The sequence below is a fragment of the Cryptomeria japonica genome, chromosome 9, assembly GCF_030272615.1.
Source record: "Cryptomeria japonica chromosome 9, Sugi_1.0, whole genome shotgun sequence".
Lineage (NCBI taxonomy): Eukaryota > Viridiplantae > Streptophyta > Pinopsida > Cupressales > Cupressaceae > Cryptomeria > Cryptomeria japonica.
Genome location: NC_081413.1, coordinates 342,627,873 through 342,648,570, shown reverse-complemented (window position 1 = coordinate 342,648,570; position 20,698 = coordinate 342,627,873). Strand labels below are relative to the sequence as shown.

At 38.5% G+C, this 20,698-nt stretch overlaps 1 protein-coding gene across 2 annotated transcripts in view; it reads right to left on the bottom strand.

The window, feature by feature from the left end:
* LOC131029714 (chaperone protein dnaJ 13) overlaps positions 1-20,698 on the bottom strand; it is a 248,737-nt gene that overhangs the window by 110,505 nt on the left and 117,534 nt on the right. The gene's annotated exons all lie outside the window — the stretch shown is intronic.

The window sequence follows — 20,698 nt, the reverse complement described above, 5'->3', positions numbered from 1 at the left end:
GAACTTGAAACTTGCAGTCACAAAACTGAGATGATGGCTGGAAGCGTTTCTTCAAGGAAGGAAGATTTTGAGGCATCCTGTGAGGAAGCATCATAGGTTGAAGTCTAGAGACACAGCTTGTTGCCATAAAGTTGAGTTCGTGATACTTAACTAGAGGTAACCTTGGACAAAGAGGTCAGAAGATTGATTTCAGCTTCAGAGGGAGCTTGACATTTCAGCTTCAAAGGAAGTCCGACATTTCAGCTTTAAAGGAAGCCACATCTTTTGGTTAATGCATTTTTCTCTATGATGGATAAATTTGAGGTGAAAGCCCTTGTTAATGAGTTCTTCTCTGTGAGAGAAAAGTTTGAGGTGCAATCCCTTGTTAATGAGTTCTTCTCTGTGAGGGAGAAGCTCGAGGTGCAATCCCTTGTTAATGCATTCTTCTATGCGAGAGAAGTTTGAGGTTAAAGCCCTTGTTCCACCCTCTGCGAGTAGGCATGGTGGTAATGCACTCTTCTCTGGGAGAAGTTTGAGGTGAAAGCCCTCTTCCACCCTCTGTGATTAGGCATGGTCGATGTCATGGAAGAAATTCCATGATTTAGCACTTGAGTTTGTTCACCCTCTGGGAGTAGCTATGGCGAACGTCATGATGACAACATCACGTCAAGGAGTCCGTGATGGGCACTTGTGTTCATTTCCATTCATGGGAGTAGCCATGGTAGATCCACCCTCTGGGAGTAGCTATGGTGGTTGTGTTCATTTGTATTTCCATTCATGTGAGTAGTCATGGCGGTTGTCACTATGTGACTTGGATATTGAGAAGGGCTCCTCCCTAGCTAAGAGGGAGTGTTGATGTGTAGCTAGGTCGGATCCTTCTAGGGCCAACCTAGCACACCTAATGGCTAATTGGCAAGTCGGCCTTAGCCATGTCGATAATTCAATTTGTCATATTTACCCTTGTTTGGGTCGGCCCTATTTGGGCAATTTATGTAACTTGTAATTATGTAATAGGTCAAGACCTATATATGTGTAACTTGTAAATCATTTATGTAATTTATGATTCTTGGCGCCAAAAGATGCAAGGCCGACTAGAGGTTTTACAAGGCATTGTCATCTATATATACAAGGTGAATTGGGATCAAATCAAGCACAATTATCAGCGAATTATCTCTGTCATTTCATAGTCAGTGATTTGCATCCCAATCAGCAAACTTCAGCAAGCGAACTGTGTCTTCAATCAGACGAATAATATCTAAGGCTGAGCGAACTTCTTCATTGGTCTAGCGAACTTCATCTTGAGCAGAGCGAACTTAATCCTTGGTTGAGCGAACCTCACTCAAGGCTGGTGAACTTGTCTTCTAGGCTGCCGAATCTATTGACGGTGACTGTATAGAGCAGCAAGGTGTTCAAGGTCAAAACCTTCAGTACATTGTGCAAGATAAGTTGCCCTAGCATCTGCCCTAATCAGGGATATTGTAAAATCTGCTACTGTGATTGATCTAATATAGTCTGAGATATTCATTGCTTGGTTTTTTTATTTTACCTCCAAGAGGGAGGTTTTCCCAGGGTATAGCTGTGTTCTATGTGTTCTTGTTTTATTTTATGTTTGCTGCTTTCAGTCTGATCTATAAAATCAACAATCTCATAGTTATGGATGTTTAATATTTAATATTTATCATTTTATGTCTATTATGGATGTTTATGACATATGTTTGTTGGCAATGATTGATAAAAGCATTTGAATTTTGGTAAAATGTTTGTCAATTCTCTTGTGAAATCTCAATTCAAGTCTAATGCAATGTATTAATGTCTATGATGAATGATTTACCATTGTTATGATATGCATATTTGAAATTTCTCTATATTTGTAAACCTATTTTTTAAACAGCCGTCCCCTGCCGTCCCCCCGAAAATGACCCAAAAGTACCACCGTAACGGAAACACGTCCCGGCGTCCCCTGCCGTCCCCGTCCCCAAAACTCCGTGGAACATAGGTTACCAGACATTAAAGCCACTGCAATGCTGATAAGGTCACTGTGTTTTTGATGTACTATCCTTCTCTCTGCTATGGAAATTAGATCTGAGGTGACTGATTTATTTAGCTTTCATGTTCTCTGCCTGGTGGAATTCCATCCAAACTGACCTCTGTTTCCTATGTTGACTAGTAAGTGGGGCTATGGTTGGATTATTTGCTGTAGATGCCTCTAGATAAGGGTAGATCTAATCCCCAATCGGTCAATGCTTGGGATGATATTCCTCAGATGACAGCAGCCCGAACACATGTCAGGATAGGGTTTTCTGATTGCTCTTGAGCTGTGAACAATAACTAACTTGCCAGGTGCAGACTTCAAGTGACCTCTCATGAAGTTTGAAGCTATGCTGGTAGTATGACCTGGACTAATTGGCTGCCTTCAACAAAGAACAATTCTCCTGTTGATGGTAATCCAAATTGGTTACTTGCTCAATCGCTTTCTTAAGTCTGGTTCATTGCCTGAACACCTTGGTCATTGTCCTGAAACAAAATGAATCACGAGATTTGAGCCAGCAACCTCTCAGGGAAACAAATTAAATGACAATAAGAGCTGAGGGAGGGATTTTGTCCTACCCCAGAAGCAACTCTGCAGTTTTCGTCCCAGACTTGCAGATCTGAAAATAATCAGCAAAATAGTTCTTTGCATGCCCTCAATTTGGCGCCCAGAATAACCTTTTATATTTACCTAAAAAAGGTCAGCCCATAGGGCCTAAAATTGGCACTAGAAATTTAAATTTAAACCTTAACTTCATTTTATTTTATTAATTATTTTTAAGTATTTATTAAATAATATAATTATATTTGGTGTTAAAAAAAAATCTCAAGAGCTGGCTAACCCAGTTTACTGGGGGTACATGACATGTATACATCAGCATCAGTTTAGGCAATAACATATTGAATTTGCTCACAATTATGCTGATTGTGATAACATCGAACTTCAAAAATGGTTGGAAATGGAAATTTGTGATTACTTGTATGAGATTTTCTTTTCTCAGTTACCAAGGTTAATCTTTGACTATTTAGTAGTATGTTGACAAGACCTTGCAAGAAATTTTAGAATAAGATAACCATGGACTTCAAAGAGGCTAAAGAAGCTGTTTGGGATTAATGAGGTATGGAATAGAGCCATAAAAGTTTGATCAAAGGTTGTTCTGGAAGAGTTGCTTGATTGACTTTTCTGTGTCTTCTTGTCCTGAAAAAGTTGTATTCTAATTTCTTCAAGAGCTGTGAGATAATTTTCAGAATTCAATTCCATTGTGGATGAAGAAACTAATGGTGTATTTTGCAACTAAAACCAAATGAATAGAGAGCTTATATTTTCTTTGTGCTAAGAGCTATATGGAAGGATAAGAGTTTTCAAGTTTTGGCATGTTCTGTGTGCAGAAGTGATGGGGGGAGATCATGATGAACCAAGTGAACAAAAAACGCGGCTAATCAAGCATAATCAGAAAAGATTGGCATTGTTAGCAAGAACGAGTTTAGAGAAAGTGTGGTGTTGGACCAAGAGTTAGCCACAAAGGCATGCAAGGAAAAGAAGACTATGTGGTAAGTGCTGGTATGAAGGACAGGCATCTACGACTTGAAGAAGGTTTGTAAAAGGAAACTATGTTCACAACAGATTCAATGAATGTCACTGAAGGATTGTTGGAGGAGAAGCACACAATATTAGGAGGAAATGCAAATTATCACTCCAAGTGCCACTGAAGCAAACACTTGTGTAGAAATTTTAGAAGACATTACTCAAGCAAATATTGAAGCTCTCCAATTGGTTTTCAAAGTGTATTCAGAAGCAATGATTTTGTCTAAGAAAAGATAATTCCATGTAGATCAATAGAGTCTAGTCAAGTTTCCATGATTAGCAATAGTAGTAGTGTGTTCCTTGTTGGCATGTGGCATGATACGTCCACAAGTATGCCAATTTTTGTGGCTTCAAAGTATGAACTCTGCTCAAGGTGGATATATTTTTAGTGCAATGACTGGAGTAGCTCACTTGCTGATCAATCAAGGGAGTACTTATCCCAATTATGCACAAGTGAAATCTGATGTGCAAGCTGGATGTGGAGTAAGTACATAAATTGCCAATTCACTCAGAACATTTTTTTTAAAACTCTAATTAGTTGGGAAACATCCTTTGTTTGCCCTCTCGGGTAAACGGTTAAATGCAGAAAGTAAATGCACAGAACATAATGGAAATACATTAAATAACCAGTCTCTATATTAATTCAACAGTCCATGTACATCAAGTGCTTATAACATTACATTTGACACGACTATCATGATCCTACTTCAAAGAAAAGGTACACAATATATAATACCCGAAGGGGTGCGACACAACCGTCGCGACTCCAACTACCTACCCGTCGGCTAACTAACTAACCGCCGTAACTCATTATTACCGACGACAACATAAACATAATATAACAACATAACATAATGATTATTCCCGGCAACATCTTTTTCCCGGGGGTTGTATCTAGCCTCAAAGATGTTATCCTCCAGCCAAACAGTCCTTCCATTCATTTGTCAATCAACCACATACCATTTACCATTATGATTTAATGTCCCCAAGAATGACCATAGTATGTTTCCCACACTGAACTTGCCTTCACCCATATCTCCAGTTAACAGAATTCATCCTCAAAAGCATCCTTCAAGAGGTCTTTCGATAGTTTTAATACAATAGTTAAAATAAAATTCCAAGAAAGCCACCCCAAAGCCCAAATTCCGTTCCAGTGCTTATTCACAGCATGGGCTCTTCAGATGCCAAGGATAACCAACATTATCAAGTCAATGTTGTTGTAGTAAATAGTTTGTGAATAGATGAGCACCACAAACAATTGTGTTTCAAGTAGCTATAAATTTCCCACCCAAGAGCCCTACAGGCTACACATATTGGGTTCACCAAAACCTAATCTAGTCCAAAAAATCTAATTTTGAAGTTGGACCTACTTCATTTCTTCTAGAAAGTTATATTACTTTCAAAGTTCATTTTATGATACTGAAAATGCAGTCTCGATAGATTCCTGCATGACATAATGCTTTCTTTGTAATTCCCCCCATTAAGAAAAGGAAAAACTAACATGAAAGGAAATAGTCCTCATTACCTTTCAGGTTTACAAAGCAACTCTAGATATACTTAATGGGAAAGACCATAAACAAAAATGGTAGTGATATATAAAGTACAGCCTATTAAATCCAGTAAAATGACAAGGTTCAATAAAGCCAGCGACAACAATGTTACTTAAAAATTTACAAAAGAAAGAGCAGCATAAATTGCTTAGCTCATAAATCTTCAGAAATCTAATGTATTTCTGATGTTTGTTGCAAGAATCTTGTGATTAAGAAGTCCAAATCCTATCTTAATGGTCAGCTCTCATATACAAAGCAATGTAATTTATCTCTCAAATGCTAAAAGAGATCTATCATTAAGAAAATGGAGCATTTTACATGGTTCTCCTGGGTTTCTTTGCACTCATTATGAAAACATAAACTATTGATTCACTCAAAGGAATGCCTTGCCCATATCAAACCAGTTGCTCTTCTTTGTAGTTCAGGTATTACCCTTAGAAGACTCATAAGATAAGACAATGTAGTAACTGTCGTGCTTGATCTCTTTAACAATGGATAATAACTAAAAAAATTGAATTCTACAGTTTAGTAATGATAAGTGTAATATCCCCATCAAATTTCTGAGACAAAACAAACCAAAGAACATTGTATGGTCCAGGCGTGGCAGGCCTAGAACATTTTCAGTTTAGTCAGATTAGCAAGAAGTAGACCGCTATCAAGGAAGGGAATAAACTGGTCAATTCAAGGCAGGCATCATCCCACAACCGCTATCAAAGAAGACACTACAGATTGCACAGCCTTCTACATGATCACTGTCAAAGGAAAAACTATGGATTGACCCTGAATTAGAGACTATCCTCTACCTTAGTGATGTCCAAGAAGGAGGATCCTGATCTGCATTAGTTAACTAATGATAAATTAAGTTGTACTGAAAGGGCACGAATTAGCTAGTTATTGCAAAGGGTGTGAAGGTGAAACACGACTTCTCACATCATGCCCTATTTTGGAGTATTTAAGGGTAGTTACAAGTTCTTTCAAAGGCATCAAATATTTGTTTTCATATGCTTCTCTATCTCTGCAGTGGTCACTCAAGCCAATTGCAAGGTCAAAGGCGCATGCACAAAGGAGATTATAACAGGACAGCATCAAGGTTGCATAATTATGAGGCTATATCAGGAGCAGCAACAGAAACTCCACTTCAGATCAGATTCACAGACAAGCCAATCGCATGATCATTAAGATATAGCAGGGACAGCAATCCTACTGGATAAAGATCTGAAACTATACTTGTAACAATATTACAATAAGAAATTCCAAGGAACTTTGATCCATTGCATATTTAATATTATATTAGATAAGAAGATTTTATCCTTGCATTCCAAATTCATACAAATCTCACGAATTAAGTTCTCTTTGATTATAGTATTGCATAACAATAAATCCATTAGATTCTTTAACCAAGGCCCCAAAAGATCGTAAGTATAAACATTAGATTGTGAAGATAGAAGAAATCCTAGAAGGGACGTTACAGTGGTATCAAAGCTAGTGAACCTGGCAACAGAAGATATCAAACCATTGGCAATATCATCACTATATAAAGAGGCAACAAGCTTAGAACAAAATTGCAATCAAGGGATGATACCTTGAACACGCTTAAATTGGTACAAGAATGCTTGATACACATTGAGGAGATATCCTCTGAAGTGTTAGATCTACCTTTAACTCCTACAATAACCACCTTGAAAGAACACAAATGGTCGAGGCTTCATGATGAAGGAATCAAGTTGTTGGTAACCTCTTGTTTAAGTGAGATAATGAGAATCTTGGTACCTCGAACTCCCTATGATGATGATACAATGAAAGGGGTAGTACACCTGATTGCAGATAGTTTCAAAGATCTTAGTGACACTAAAAGTGCACATTATTCAAGAAGGGTAGCCATATTAAGGATATTTGCAAAAATCAGGACAAGTATCCATCTTGTGGACTTGGGGTTGCAAGATCTAGTCCATGACTTGTTCCATCATTTCTTCGCCACGATCAAGGACACCCATGATAAAGATATTTTTGCAGCCGTGAAAGATACTCTGATTCTAACGATCAATGAGAGTAATGTTATTCCCCAAACCATCACATCTATGCTATGGACAGCTTGGAAATGAGAATGCACTTTCTCTTCATTTGTGTATACATTATTCCATAAGTGTTCATACAATGTGAGGTCAAACTCAAATCTCACTTGAATAAGGGACAACAAGAAAGAATCCAGTTAGAAAATGAAAGGAGAATCTTACTTTTAGTTGTACATGCAGAAAATAAGGATGTCGCGTCGTACATTGTATCCCTATACAATTTCGTCCTCACCTAGGCCTCACTTTTGCATTCTGGCCTTCCATGCCCTGACCATGTTTTGATTCCAGTAACACAAACCCAAAATCAACATCTTTGTGATGTCCCCATCTAAACCCATGAACCAGACATAGACAATGAACAACAATCACAAATAGTTGTTAAAGTGAGAAAGCTATGATTAGAGAATATAAGATGATTAGAATCTAAAGGCTAATCAATAACGATTAGCCTAAAGATAGCTAAATAGATAAATGATTAGATAAGTTTAAGATTTAAACTTATCATTAAAAGAAACAAGCATTGCTAATATTAGTAAATACACATCGATGATCATAAATATCAATAATGAGGAATTCTTGATATGTCCCATGGTGATCAATGATTAACATGCAGATTAGTCAAGTGATCAAGTAATGATGAATCCTTGCAGAGGATGACAATATGATTAATGAAGACGTGACAGGCCAAAAATATGCAAATGGATATCATGAACACATGCCAGCCGAATTGCAATGTCAATACAAAGACTACCAAACAAACATTACAGTTGAATATCTAGTATCGATTCATTAAGACAAATTAAACATACGTTCAGCAATAGATCATAAAGGGAGTTTAAGACACAATTATGAACAAAATACACCAAGGATTAATCATTATGAATTGCTATGAAGTCACCACACATACTTATGAGAATTCAGATGAACACCAAGCAACGTTATGACTACTAATTGGTGTACATCGATAGTATGAAGGAACTTGTTATTCGATGCCACGCATAGAAGGCAGTGTTTGATAAAGAGAAGACCAGAATTCGTCAACGATAATAATAAGTGTCAACAAATGACATATCGTGAACATGATACGATAATAGATAAAGGATAATAAATTAGCTTGAAGACTAGACCAGGAGTTTATGAACTTTCAATGCTACGTAAGACTCAAATTCAAAAGGCGGTCCAGTATTTACGTTCCAAGCAATATGTAAAGGGATGTAAGCGACTAAGTCAATAAGGCCAAATATCACCACCTATGATTAGTCAATAATAATTAAGATAATATTAACCAGTATCATTGTTTGGTTGTAAAGAGCTATAAGCCACATCATTTGGAGTGCAACCAATCCTTTCAGTATCGCAAGATGTATAAGGAGATTGGATTCATTCAAATGGGAGGACTAGAGAATCTCTAATGGGAATATCACTAAGGAATCATACGAGCAAATTGCAGAAGACATAATAGACGATAACACATCAAGTTATATTAAGTTTCCTTGCTTATTAATTCATATCTATATCTGAGATAGCAAGTAATCATTGCACCAAATGCAATATTATTATATTTTCCAATTCACGATAGCATACACCCAAATTGCATATATCAGAGACATCAAGTCATTGTCATTCTCTAATATTTATAGACTTAAGCGGATATTACAAGTTTAAAGAATTGGAGTAATTGTATCACCATCATTAATTAGCTTAAGGGGACATTATAGTGGTATCAAAGCATAATCCTGCTAGCCTATGAAAGAATTAACACTCTAAAGATCGCACCTAACCAAAAGTCTCAACATCATTAATTATCTTAAGGGGACATTAAAATCTTCTGCACCTTTCAGAGGTCTCGTCCAAATTTCAATCTTGATTGGCAGGACCGGGATGCTCTGGTCCTCCCAAAAGGGGCCCAAATTTGGACCCCGCAATGGTCATATTTTGGAGGCACGAAAACTTTCTCCATTTCGGCCCAATTTGAAATTTCAAGCACGTTTGGTGTGGTTAGGTATAAAAGCAAGCATAACCCACTCATTTTAGGATCTCTCTTATATATCTCTCAATTTGGAAATTCAATCCCTATCAAGCAAATTCAAGTGAGCAAGCAATCAAGCATCATCAAAGGAGAGGTCAAGTGCAGATTTCAAGCATTAATGATGGCATCCATCATCAAGACATTATGAAGACATTCAACATGATATCATTAACCTTTGCATGAAGACTTCAAGGCAAGATTCTTCCAGGTATCAAGTCTCAATTCAAGCATTTCAATTCAGATCTACCCTTGCCCTCAAAATGCAAGCCAATTCAATTCCATTTCAAGTTCAATTTCAATTTCAATTCAAGGGTTAATTCCAAACTTGGGGATTGACCTAGGCAAACCCCTATCAAGAACACCAATTCCCCTCAATCTGTGTGCAAGCGACAGATTCAAAAGCTACAATTGAAGATTATGGCTAAAGATACAAAGATGATCAGACCTAACTTTTGCAAGAGCGAAAAGCGGAGGACAGGGTCGCCCCACACCACCTTGTCCAACAAATTTTTGACAAACTTTTGGGAAAAGATTCCGAGAGATATTCTAAATCCAAAAGTTTAGGGTCGCCCCAAGCCACCTTGTCCTATACTTTCAAGCTAGATTTTTAGACCAACGTTCCTCTTTGTTCCCTTACCTCAGATATAGCTCCATATCTACATACTGCATCTTAAATTTACTGTTCATGATATTTTATGTCAAAGTTGCATCTTTGGCTCTAGATCTAGCAGTCAATTTCAATCCCCTTAATACATATTCAACTCAATTCCACAAAGGTAGTGAATTTGATTAGCATTCAATCCAGTTCATACATAAGGTGAGATTGGATCAATTAAATTCACTCTCCCTTTAATGTTTAATGTTTGGAAAGTAATTTAATTCCTTGTTTGCATGCATAAACTTGTAAACCCTATTTTCCACCATTGCAAAGGATAATAACATACAAGGAGAGGAATTAGTTTCTGACACTTCTAAAAAAGTGGAAGCAATTGATTCTTCATGTGCTTCTTCTATCATAAATGAATTGAGTACATGGATTTATGAGGGTTATGAGACAGCCACTAATGCGGAGTGAATAAATGAGCAACAAGCTGAAAATGATAAAGGCTTCACATCTACTGTAGGTGATGAATTCTTTCGTTTCAATGATAAAGAAGGTTTTTGGTTTGACTAACAAAATGGTCCTATGAAGAAAAATGCATGTGAAATTCCTTTTGAAACCAAAATTGCCCTTACTTCCTCTCAAGGATCATGCATTGAGGATGACATTGAAGAGATTAAATCCATCGAAGATCCCACACACTTTGAGGATGACATGATCTCCTCCAATCAGTCAATTGTTGCTGATGAGAAGAGTATTTCATCTAATGAAAGTAAATCAGAAGAGATGTTATATGACAGCTCAAATCACCTTCAGACAAATAAACAAAGAATTTTGGCATTGGAAGATGGGAGAAGACAATTATGGATCACAAAAGAGGGAATAAAAGGAAAAGAGTCAATAAAAACACAAAATTCAGAAGATGAGAAAACTCTTTGAGGAATCTATGGCAAGCAAAGAACCAAGGAAACTAATGGACAATGCTGAAGACGTGGAAAGGACTCTATGACTGTGTGAATGGTGGGATGAGAAAGCTAAACATGCCAAGATGTTAGCTTCTCAAGCAAGAGAGAACTTGTAGAAAATCAAGCAAAGGCATGGACACTTGGATGAACATGAGACGAGTTTTCAGACTAAGTATTGTGATTCAAGTATTGCATCAAGAATTTCACATACACACTCATCTACCCAAGAATTGCAACAAATGACAATGACAGTTGGAGGTTGTTACACCTAAGGAAGAAAGCGTGAAGAGTTCGACACTTGGAAGTCATGAGATCTTGGATTTAAACAAACAAGAAAAGGATAAATTGATAAATGATCATCAAGCATTACAAGAAACAAAAAATCAGATTATAGTCACCAAACATTTCAAGGAGACAAAGAACAAGGGAAGAACTAAAGAAATCAAGAGACTAAACTACACACATAAAACCTATGACTGTAGTCCCAATGAATCAGATAAGGAAAGTTTCGAAATAGATAGGTCTAAGTTTGGAACTAAAGATAAATTTCAGATTGTCACTAATCCTTTGTTTGAGGTTGAAGCCAAAATGACATGATAATCCACTTTTTGAGTGGGAAAAAGTTGCTCTACAAGAATCGGGAGGTAAGATTGAAGTCAATCACAAAACTTGGGATCTAGGTGAATTATCTATCAGTAAAGTATTGAGGCAAGATAAGGGTTGTAAGACAAACCACTCTCCAATCAAATTGCAAGATATTGCAATTGGTGACAGACCTAGTTACATACATTCTTTTTCAAATGATGGATGTTAAAGTTTGGTGGACCAAACAAGCGACTTCAACTGTATCTATGCCCATACCTTCTACACAAAAAAATTTATTGTTGCCATTGTTTTCCCATGGTGATGACATCAATTTGTGATCAAGCAGATTTTAAACCATTGATAGAGTGAAGGCAGCTAATAATGAGAGGTTCTCCAACTGCAATTCAAATTCTTTTTTCCACAGTGAGCAGTATTTTTTACCAACATTCTAGAGCATTCAAAATTGCAATAAGTTGGAGTATTTGCAATTTTCCACTTGACACCTTGAGAGAATGTGTCGGAAATTTTGATTCTATGGTTGAACAAAGTTTCTTTTCCATTAATCAAGAATGAGACTAACAATGATATCTATTTCAGTTTGAAGTTAGACAATGAACACCTTTTAGGACTCCAGCAGAGATGGAGGCAGTTTGGGCATGAGAAACCCACTGTTGTAATTAGAGTGGTGCAGCATCAGCGTGATGATTCGTTTCTAAGAATAATTTGGAATCCTGGAATCGTTTGGGATTCGTTAATTGCTATGATCTATGATAAATATAGTAAACTTGCTCTTATAATGTTAAAGTTTGAGATCATCAAAAACATGTTCTAGAGGAGTTCATGCACCATTGGATTGATCTTCCTATTGATCGGCAAATGATGCTTCAAATCTTGGGACCCCGGATTTCATATGATGGATAGATTACTTCATAATGTGATTGAGTTTGACAAACCTTGTGAGTTCAGTGACAAAAAGCAAGGAATAGGTATTGGAACATTCTATAGACTTAGTTGGGTCCTGTTGTGACCTTTTTCACACATCGTCCCATTGCAAATGGGGACCCTCTCTTTTTCTGCTTTCTAGGGTTTTTTGTTTTTGTCCTGTGGCCTTTCGCTTCAATTTTGCCTAGCCTTGCTCAGTTTTGAACGGTTTGAGTCCTAGAGATTGAAAGTTAGTTTTTGCAAGCCAAGTGATACTAGAGTCCGGATACCGTCAAAGTGCCCAGAAAGGCCAAAGGATGAAGATCGCAATTGATTTGGACGAATTTGAACAACTTTCTATTTTAAGAAAGTTTGCTTTTTTGCTTTTTCCTATTTTTTAGGAAGTTTCGTTTTTGGCATTTTTAGCCCAATCCTCAGTATGGCTCTTTTTAGAAAGTTTTCCCTATTTTTTAGGGATGTCTGCTTTTTGCTTTTTTGGAGTGGGACCTAGGGTTTGCACTAATACCACTAACCTGCTTCGATCGCAATCAAGAATTTCCAAGTTTTGACCTAAAAAGCTAGTTTCCTACATTTTAGGGGTCATGATGCTTCAGATGGTTTGCCTGAGTATGGATTTTAAATTTCAAGTTAATCTAGTTAAAATTGGTAAAATTGTGAAATTTTGAAATTTTCCAAATTTTTCTAAGTCTGGCTAATGAATGATGTTGAGTGTTATGGCAGGTGATGAAAACTCCGCCCAAGATGCTTGATGATGAAGGTAGTCATGCCTCCAAAACTCCGCCCTATGATGGAGAGCTACAAAAGTCCGCCATGCTTGGTGGAGATGTCATAAAACTCCACCCTATGGGATAATAGTTCAAAGCCCGCCTTGATGATGGAGGCATCCTCAAAAGTCTGCCCTCCAAGCAAGTGGCCATGCTTCCAAAGTCTGCCTTGGTGAAGTCATTTAAAAGTCTGCCATGCTTGAGGAAGTAGCCAAAAGTGCGCCTTGAAGAGGTAGACTAAAACTCTGCCCTGCATTGAAGGCATCAAAGTCCGCCCTCATGAGAAGTGAAGAAAGTCCGCCATGTTGGAGGGAACACCAAAGTCCGCCATGCTTGGGGAAGTAGTCAAAAGTCCGCCTTGAAGAGGGAGCACAAAACTCCACCCTCCTAAAAGTCCTTCCAAAGTCTACCATCCTTGGTGATAGACCAAAAGTCCGCCCTTGGAGATGGTTTCAAAAGTTCGCCCTAGGAGTGGTCTCTAAACTCCGCCATCCTTGTTGGAGGGATGTCAAAAGTCCGCCCATGATGGAATGCAAGCCTCTTAAGGCCTCCCAAAACTCTGCCTTAGAGGTTGTCTCTCTAAACTCCGCCCTATGGGATGATACCTTCAAACTCCACTCTTGGTGAAGTCATTCAAAGTCTGCCTTGGTGAGAGCCTAACAAAGTAAGCATGAGAGCCTAACAATGGGGGGGAGCCTTCAAAAGTCTGCCCTATGAATGGGATGAAAGAAGTTTAAGGCAAACAAACATGATGATAGAGGCACCTCTAAACTCCGCTCAAGCATGAAGTTGAAGCCTCTAAACTCCGCCCAAGCATAAAGTTGAAGTCTCAAAACTCCGCCCTACTCTTGGAAGTCACACAAAGTCAACAGTAAGTTCAAAATCGAATTCAAATGCTAGTGATGTCATCAAATCTTCCTAAATTCGAACTTCTAACTAATTTAGAAAGTTGAAAAAAGAGATTTTCGAAGATCAATGAGCTGGGAAATCAAAATGGAAACTCGAGTTTGAACTATGAATCAAAATTAGAAAGAAGATATTTGCAGATTGAGGTGATTTTCAGACTGAGTTCCAAATTAGAAACCTTTTGGAAGATGCCAATCTATAGGCCTAGTTCGAATTTATGGACTAAATCCAATTTAGAAACTTGCAAAAGAAGAAGATTTTCGAACTCAAAGAGATGACAACACAACTCGAAATTGAATTGGAAACTTTCCCAAGGTTTAAGTTGAATTTAGAAACATGAGTTGGATGGTATTTACGTATTTCTAATTGTGAAATCAACTTCATTACAAATACATTCTTTGTTTCTTCATTCTCACACCAAGAAGTTCGAACTTTCTGAGCAAGCTAAGGAAAACATTGGGAAGTATTTCGCAGATTGAAGGTCATTTGGAAGAAAATCTTGGTGTTGCAAGGATATCTCTTGCAGTTTGGGCAAGCTTCTTGAGGAATTCTGATTTATTAGCGTCATTCTTGTCAAAGAATCCGCAGATTTTGGAGTAGAACTAGCTGGTAGAAGGCAGAGTTGTTAATTTTTCTGAGTTTTCTTAAGCTGTTCTAGCCTTATTCTCATTCATTCGAAGGTGAAGTTGGATTTAAAATGCAGATTTATTGCATTTTTTCTGAGTTTTCCAGATTCGTTGGAAGGAATTTTTGTGGACTTATACAAATTGTTAGTGAGAAAAAATCATTGTGTTGACTAAATGGAAGGAGAATTTTTGAAGTTATATAACTTGGCCTTTTTGGACTACAATCATAAATGTCCTTAGGTTGAAGAGTTTGCATGTGAAAATAATCCATTTTGTGGCTAAGTATGAAAATGAAATAAAATCTCCAAGCACTTAGCCATTCGTAGCCTCGATTTTCTTTAATCTAAGATCTGATTTCTAACTTAAGCTTCATGTTTACTTGCAGATTTTAGGCACTATGAAGTTCCAAGTAGACAAGGATGCTCCTCCTGAGTCGAGAATGACCTCGAAGTGGAAGAATGTTAGCGACACTAACCTCGGGCATATTAATCTAAGGGAGTTCAAGAAGAGGATGTTCGGTTTAGACAACCTCGTGCCTACCATGACCGCGCGAAAGATGATGAAAAGTGGCATCGTGCATGCTGCCGGTTTCCTCCCTACCATGCAGTGCACTGAGTTGGTAGCTGAGTGCGCTAGGCACTACAACCCTGTCAGTAGGGATATTGTCGCACCAGATGGGAGAGTGTTGGCAAACATCAACGATGAAGCCATCAGGGAAGCCTTCAGAATTCCAAAACATCATAATGTTGTGTACGTAACCAAGGATGAAGCTGATCACATGTATCAGGATCATTTGGAGGAGTATGAAGTCATCGTCAATCATTCCTGGCTGGACAAACCAAGGAAAGGTGCCTCCAAACTACAGAGGAAGAGCTTGGTGAGGGCGTACTTCAAAGAGGATATCGGAGATATGATTGTCCTGCTGAACAGGATAATGGGTAATCCCCAAGGTGCCCCATTTGAGCCCTGGATCTATTATTTTATAAATGAAATAATGAACGGAGTTAAGATGATAGACTGGGCTCGAATGATAAGTGATAACTTGGACAGCCAGCTGAAGAATCTGGAAGCGAATAGGACCTTCTTCATGAGCTCGTACTTGTTCTATTCCTTGGCTAGAACCTATAGATACAGAGGCCTCACCTACAGAGGGGAAGTGGGAAACAAAGAAAATCAGTTTCCCGTCTATGACTATTATCCCCAGCTTCACATGGAAGAAAAGTTCCATTTCAAGAGGGTGAATGACACATTTCTCATGCACATCACACGGACACTGCAAGGTGGACTACATCAGAGACTCTCTCAAGAGTCTATGGACTTCATCAGTAGATTCGGATATTGGTATATCCAATACCCGAAGTTCACTTACATTAGAATTCAGGGGTTTTCCGAATCTCCCTATAAGCTCCCAGCTTACCCTACCAACCGAGTTGAGTTACTAGAGGTTGTGAGGCAATTAGAGGGATATATGGCAGTTCAAACAGATAAGCAGAAGAAGGCATGAACCTCCTCTCTCACGATTGGAAATGGATTAGACACATGCCCGTCATCACAAGCCGTTGCCACTGCTGAGAAAGAGTTGGCTTGGTACCCTTTTTACCAGTACAAAGCAAGAAAGAATTTTCATCTGTTCCATAGGATGAAAAGGGTCGAAGGGATGGCATTTGAGCACAGAGCTGATTTGGAAGATTATTGGGCTAACGCAGCCGATAGTTTCGAAATCAGGAGGAGATTTTGGTCAAGGATTCCCTTGAGCATGGTAAGAGCAACAGAGGTATTTAGAGTTGTTGATCAAGTGGAAGACAGTCTTGAGCTTCAACAGCCAGGCTTTGAGAAGATGAGGAATGAACCACTAGCCTTGATCGATTGGTCAAAGGGAGAGAAGTCAGATCTGGCATACCTCATGAGGTCAGTGGTCGAATACTCTAAGTGGTGGACATCTGAGAGGATGAAACAATTGAAGTCTAAAGGTGTGGCCCTAACCTATGATTTAATGGGAGTAGATGACTCTCTGTCCTCCAACCCTTGTATCTCTGCAGGCAATGCTCGAAATCCAGAGAGTGTTGGGTCCCAGAAAAGGAAGGAATTAGTTGGAAGCTCTAGAAAGGCCAAAGAAAAGAAAATTGTCGGGGAGAGACAAGAGTCCAACGAAGGTCATTCCATCCTGAGTGTCGCATCTGTTGTGCTTGATCAAAATGCAGTTGAAGAGCAAGAGATGGACACATATATCGTAAATAATGAAGTGAGAGTGCCTTCTCCTTCAATTGGGGAAATAATGAAAGAAGTTGTCCAAAGTCCAGACAGGGAACAAGTTTCAAATGCAGCCACATAAGTTGAAGAGCCTGAGCCCCCAGTAGTTTTCCTCGATGGTATAGTTACTGGACCAGGAAGGACAGATGATGGGTTTGATCAAAATACTGTGGAGCAGTCAACCATTCCTGAATGGCTGAAGGAAAGGTTAAGGGCTAAGGTCCCTAAGGAAACCCATTCTGAAGAGAATACAGCAGCATTTCTGGAAAAGGTGAATGAACCAGTTATAGTCAAGCCACCTAAGCCAGCCAGAAAATTCTTTTTGATTCAGAGGGATAGTGCAAGATTCAGGACAGTTCAGATAGTTGTGCCAAAGGAAGGAAAAACTCGGGACAATATTGCCTCGGAGGATTATAAGATCACCACTATAGAGTTGGGTAAGCCTACCCAGGACCAAGAAGTCCAATACTTTGACGACTCTTGCAACGCCCTCAAGGTGAGTCTAGCCTAGGAGAAGGAGAAAAGGAGGAAGGTTAAGGAAGAGAACCAGCAGTGGAGGAAATATGTTCTCCATCTTACCAAGCCACTCAACCATGAGATACCGGTCACTCCTCCGCAGCCTCTTCAGCAAGAGTCAATGAAGGATTACGAAGACATGAAGGGCACATTCACACAGGCCAAGGAATGGATTTCAGACAATTCGACACGTGCTGACATACTTCTAGAAAATTTAGTATCAGCACATGAGTCAGCCTCTTCATTAATTAGCCGAATTCAGGACCTAGCTGCAAATTGGGAAGATGCTGAAGAAATTCAAAATGAAATACTTCCGCAATTGAAGGTTATAGGAGGCCTGTCAAAATGGAATTTGGTGGATGTAGGTGTCATACAAGCTGGGGATAGATATGACTATAACACCTAGTATGATGCTTTGGTCACCAGGATTGAAGTCCTAAATAAATCCGAGACTAAGTGCTTGAGACAGAGGAAAGTGTCAAGGAAATTTTGAGTAAGGTGTTTTGTGTAGCATCAGAGATCTGGAAGAAAGAGAGTATACGAGAAAAACACTTGCAGGCAGAGAACCTGAGAGCCAGAATTCAGTCGAGCTTTTTCAAAGACTCAGGGATGATTGATAAGGGCGATCTTTCAAGGATTGCAAGTTTTCTCTTCATTGACGAAAACTTTCTTGCCCAAGAGGTTGAGTGGGAAGGCATCCTAGCCACATGTATTGATGATGTGGACATCATCAACTTTCAGATTAGCAACTTGCCAAGTGTCACTATGGAGGAGATCAGGCTCATTGTGTCCAAATACATCGAATCTGCAAAAGGGGAAACTGGACACTCACCTCACTGACAATAGCAGTTGTGCCACTTGTCACTTTTTCATTCTTTCAAACTAGTCGAGTTTTGGGAAACCCTAATTAGGGTTTGTAACTTTCAATCTGGGCCCTTGATCACTGTTTGATCTCGGTCGTTCATTTATTTTTGAAAAACTATATAAGGATACCTCCTCTCATTTGGAGAGTGTGAGGTTTTTGACATATTGTTGCGTGAAGGTCATTTTCGAATAATATATTGCATGTGCGCTTTCTCTTAAGGCTTTGTAATCTCTATTGTTTGAATGATTAGCATGGTTTCAATTTCCTCAACACCTTAGTTAAAGTTAATTTAGATTTGCTTTCATGTTGTTAAAATTGAATGAAGGATTTGATAAGTGTTAAGTGACGGTGTATCTCTACTCATACTTTTGGTGAATGGACGATTTCCATTTCACTGTGCAAAGTTAGTCTGAGCCTATCCTCTGTGCATGCCAACATTTCGATCATAAGCACAACCCGTTGAAGATTGCACCCGCTTTGTGTAGTTGTCCTTAGTGTGGCGAAGCAAATTGTGGTTTTCCGAGAGCACCCAATTGATACCGTCTCCGGAGTTCGTAGGATTAGATTAACTTTCTTGAACCCTATCCCTTTTTCCCTTTTTGAAAGTCTAAATCCCGGAAAATCTTTAAAAAAAGAGCCTAAAATTGCTAAATCTATCTAAGTCCAGCAGCTTCAAAGACAATTGTTAACGTAAGTCCCCCTTGAGATTTTCAGCAAACACTACCCGAGTAGCTATCCCACTAAAGTCGCTTGTTTGCACATATAGACCTTGGAATCCATAGTGATTTTTCAAGAGAGGATAGAATAACTGTGGGTATCTTATTCTAATGTTTGGTAAATGATAAAACAAACACCAACAAGACCCTGGTATCGTCATGATGATTCAAGATTGCTTGTGGGCAAGCAATTTCAATGAGGGGAGACTGTAATAACCCCATTCAATTTCTGAAACAAAGAAAACCAAAGAACCTTGTATGGTTCAAGCATGGCAAGCCTACGACATTTTCAGTTTAGTTAGATTAGCAAGAAGCAGATCGCTATCAAAGAAGGGAATAAAGTGGTCAATTCAAGGCAGGGATCATCTCACAGCCACTGTCAAATAAGACACTACAGATTGCACAGCCTTGGATACATAATCACTATCAAAGGAAATACTGTGAATCGACCCCCGAATAAGGGACTCTCCTCTACCTTAGCAATGTCCAAGGAGGAAAATCGCAATCTGCATTAGTTAACTAACTAATGATAAATTAAGTTGTACTGAAAGAGCATGAATTAGTCAATTATTGTGAAGGTTGTGAAAGTGAGACACAACTTCTCACATCATGCCCTATCGTGGAGTATTTAAGGGTAGTCACAAGTTCTTTCGAAGGCATCAAATATTAGTTTTCATATATTTATGTATCTCTGCAGTGCTCACTCAAGACAATTGACAAGTTGTACTGAAAGAGCATGAATTAGTCAATTATTGTGAAGGTTGTGAAAGTGAGACACAACTTCTCACATCATGCCCTATCGTGGAGTATTTAAGGGTAGTCACAAGTTCTTTCGAAGGCATCAAATATTAGTTTTCATATATTTATGTATCTCTGCAGTGCTCACTCAAGACAATTGACAACCTAGTCCAAGGAGGGTGATTACCCATCCAATTGCAAGGTTAAAGGCGCATGCACAAAGGAGATTATAACTGGAACAGCATCAAGGTTGCATAATTACAAGGCTATATCAGGAGCAGCAACAGAAATTCCACTTCGGATCAGATTCACGGCCAAGCCAATCGCACGATCCTAAAGATATAGCAGGGACAGCAATCCTACTGGATAAAGATCTGAAACCATACTTGTAACAATATTACAATCAGAAATTCCAAGGAACTTTGATCCATTGCATATTTAATGTTATATTACAGAAGAATATTTTATCCCTGCATTCCAAATTATACAAATCTCACAAATTAAGTTCTCTTTGATTATAGTATTGCATAACAATAAATCCATTAGACTCTTCAACCAAGGCCCCAAAAGATCATAAGCATAAACATTAGATTGTGAAGACAGAAGAAATCCTAGAAGGGACATTACAACAAAGCTACGTGCAAGAGGGGGAGTAATGTGGGATTAATGGAAAGAAATAAAGCTATAATTGCTCAAGCATGCTCATCTAGTTCCCTTGTCTAATAGAGCCAATATACAATTAGATGAGACAGGTTGCAAACTTGCATGTAACATAAGTTGGCTTCAATTAAAGGAGTCCACTGCACTCCAGGTTATTGAAGACAATTTTTGCTCTTGTTTGACTACATGGAGACCACAATGCCACGGGAAATCCATTTCTTGCTGCTGTTGCATGCATGAAATTCATACATTTAATATGAAGACATCAGGTATACATCAGATTCTAGTATTTTGAGGCTAGCAACCTGTTAAAATTGCATT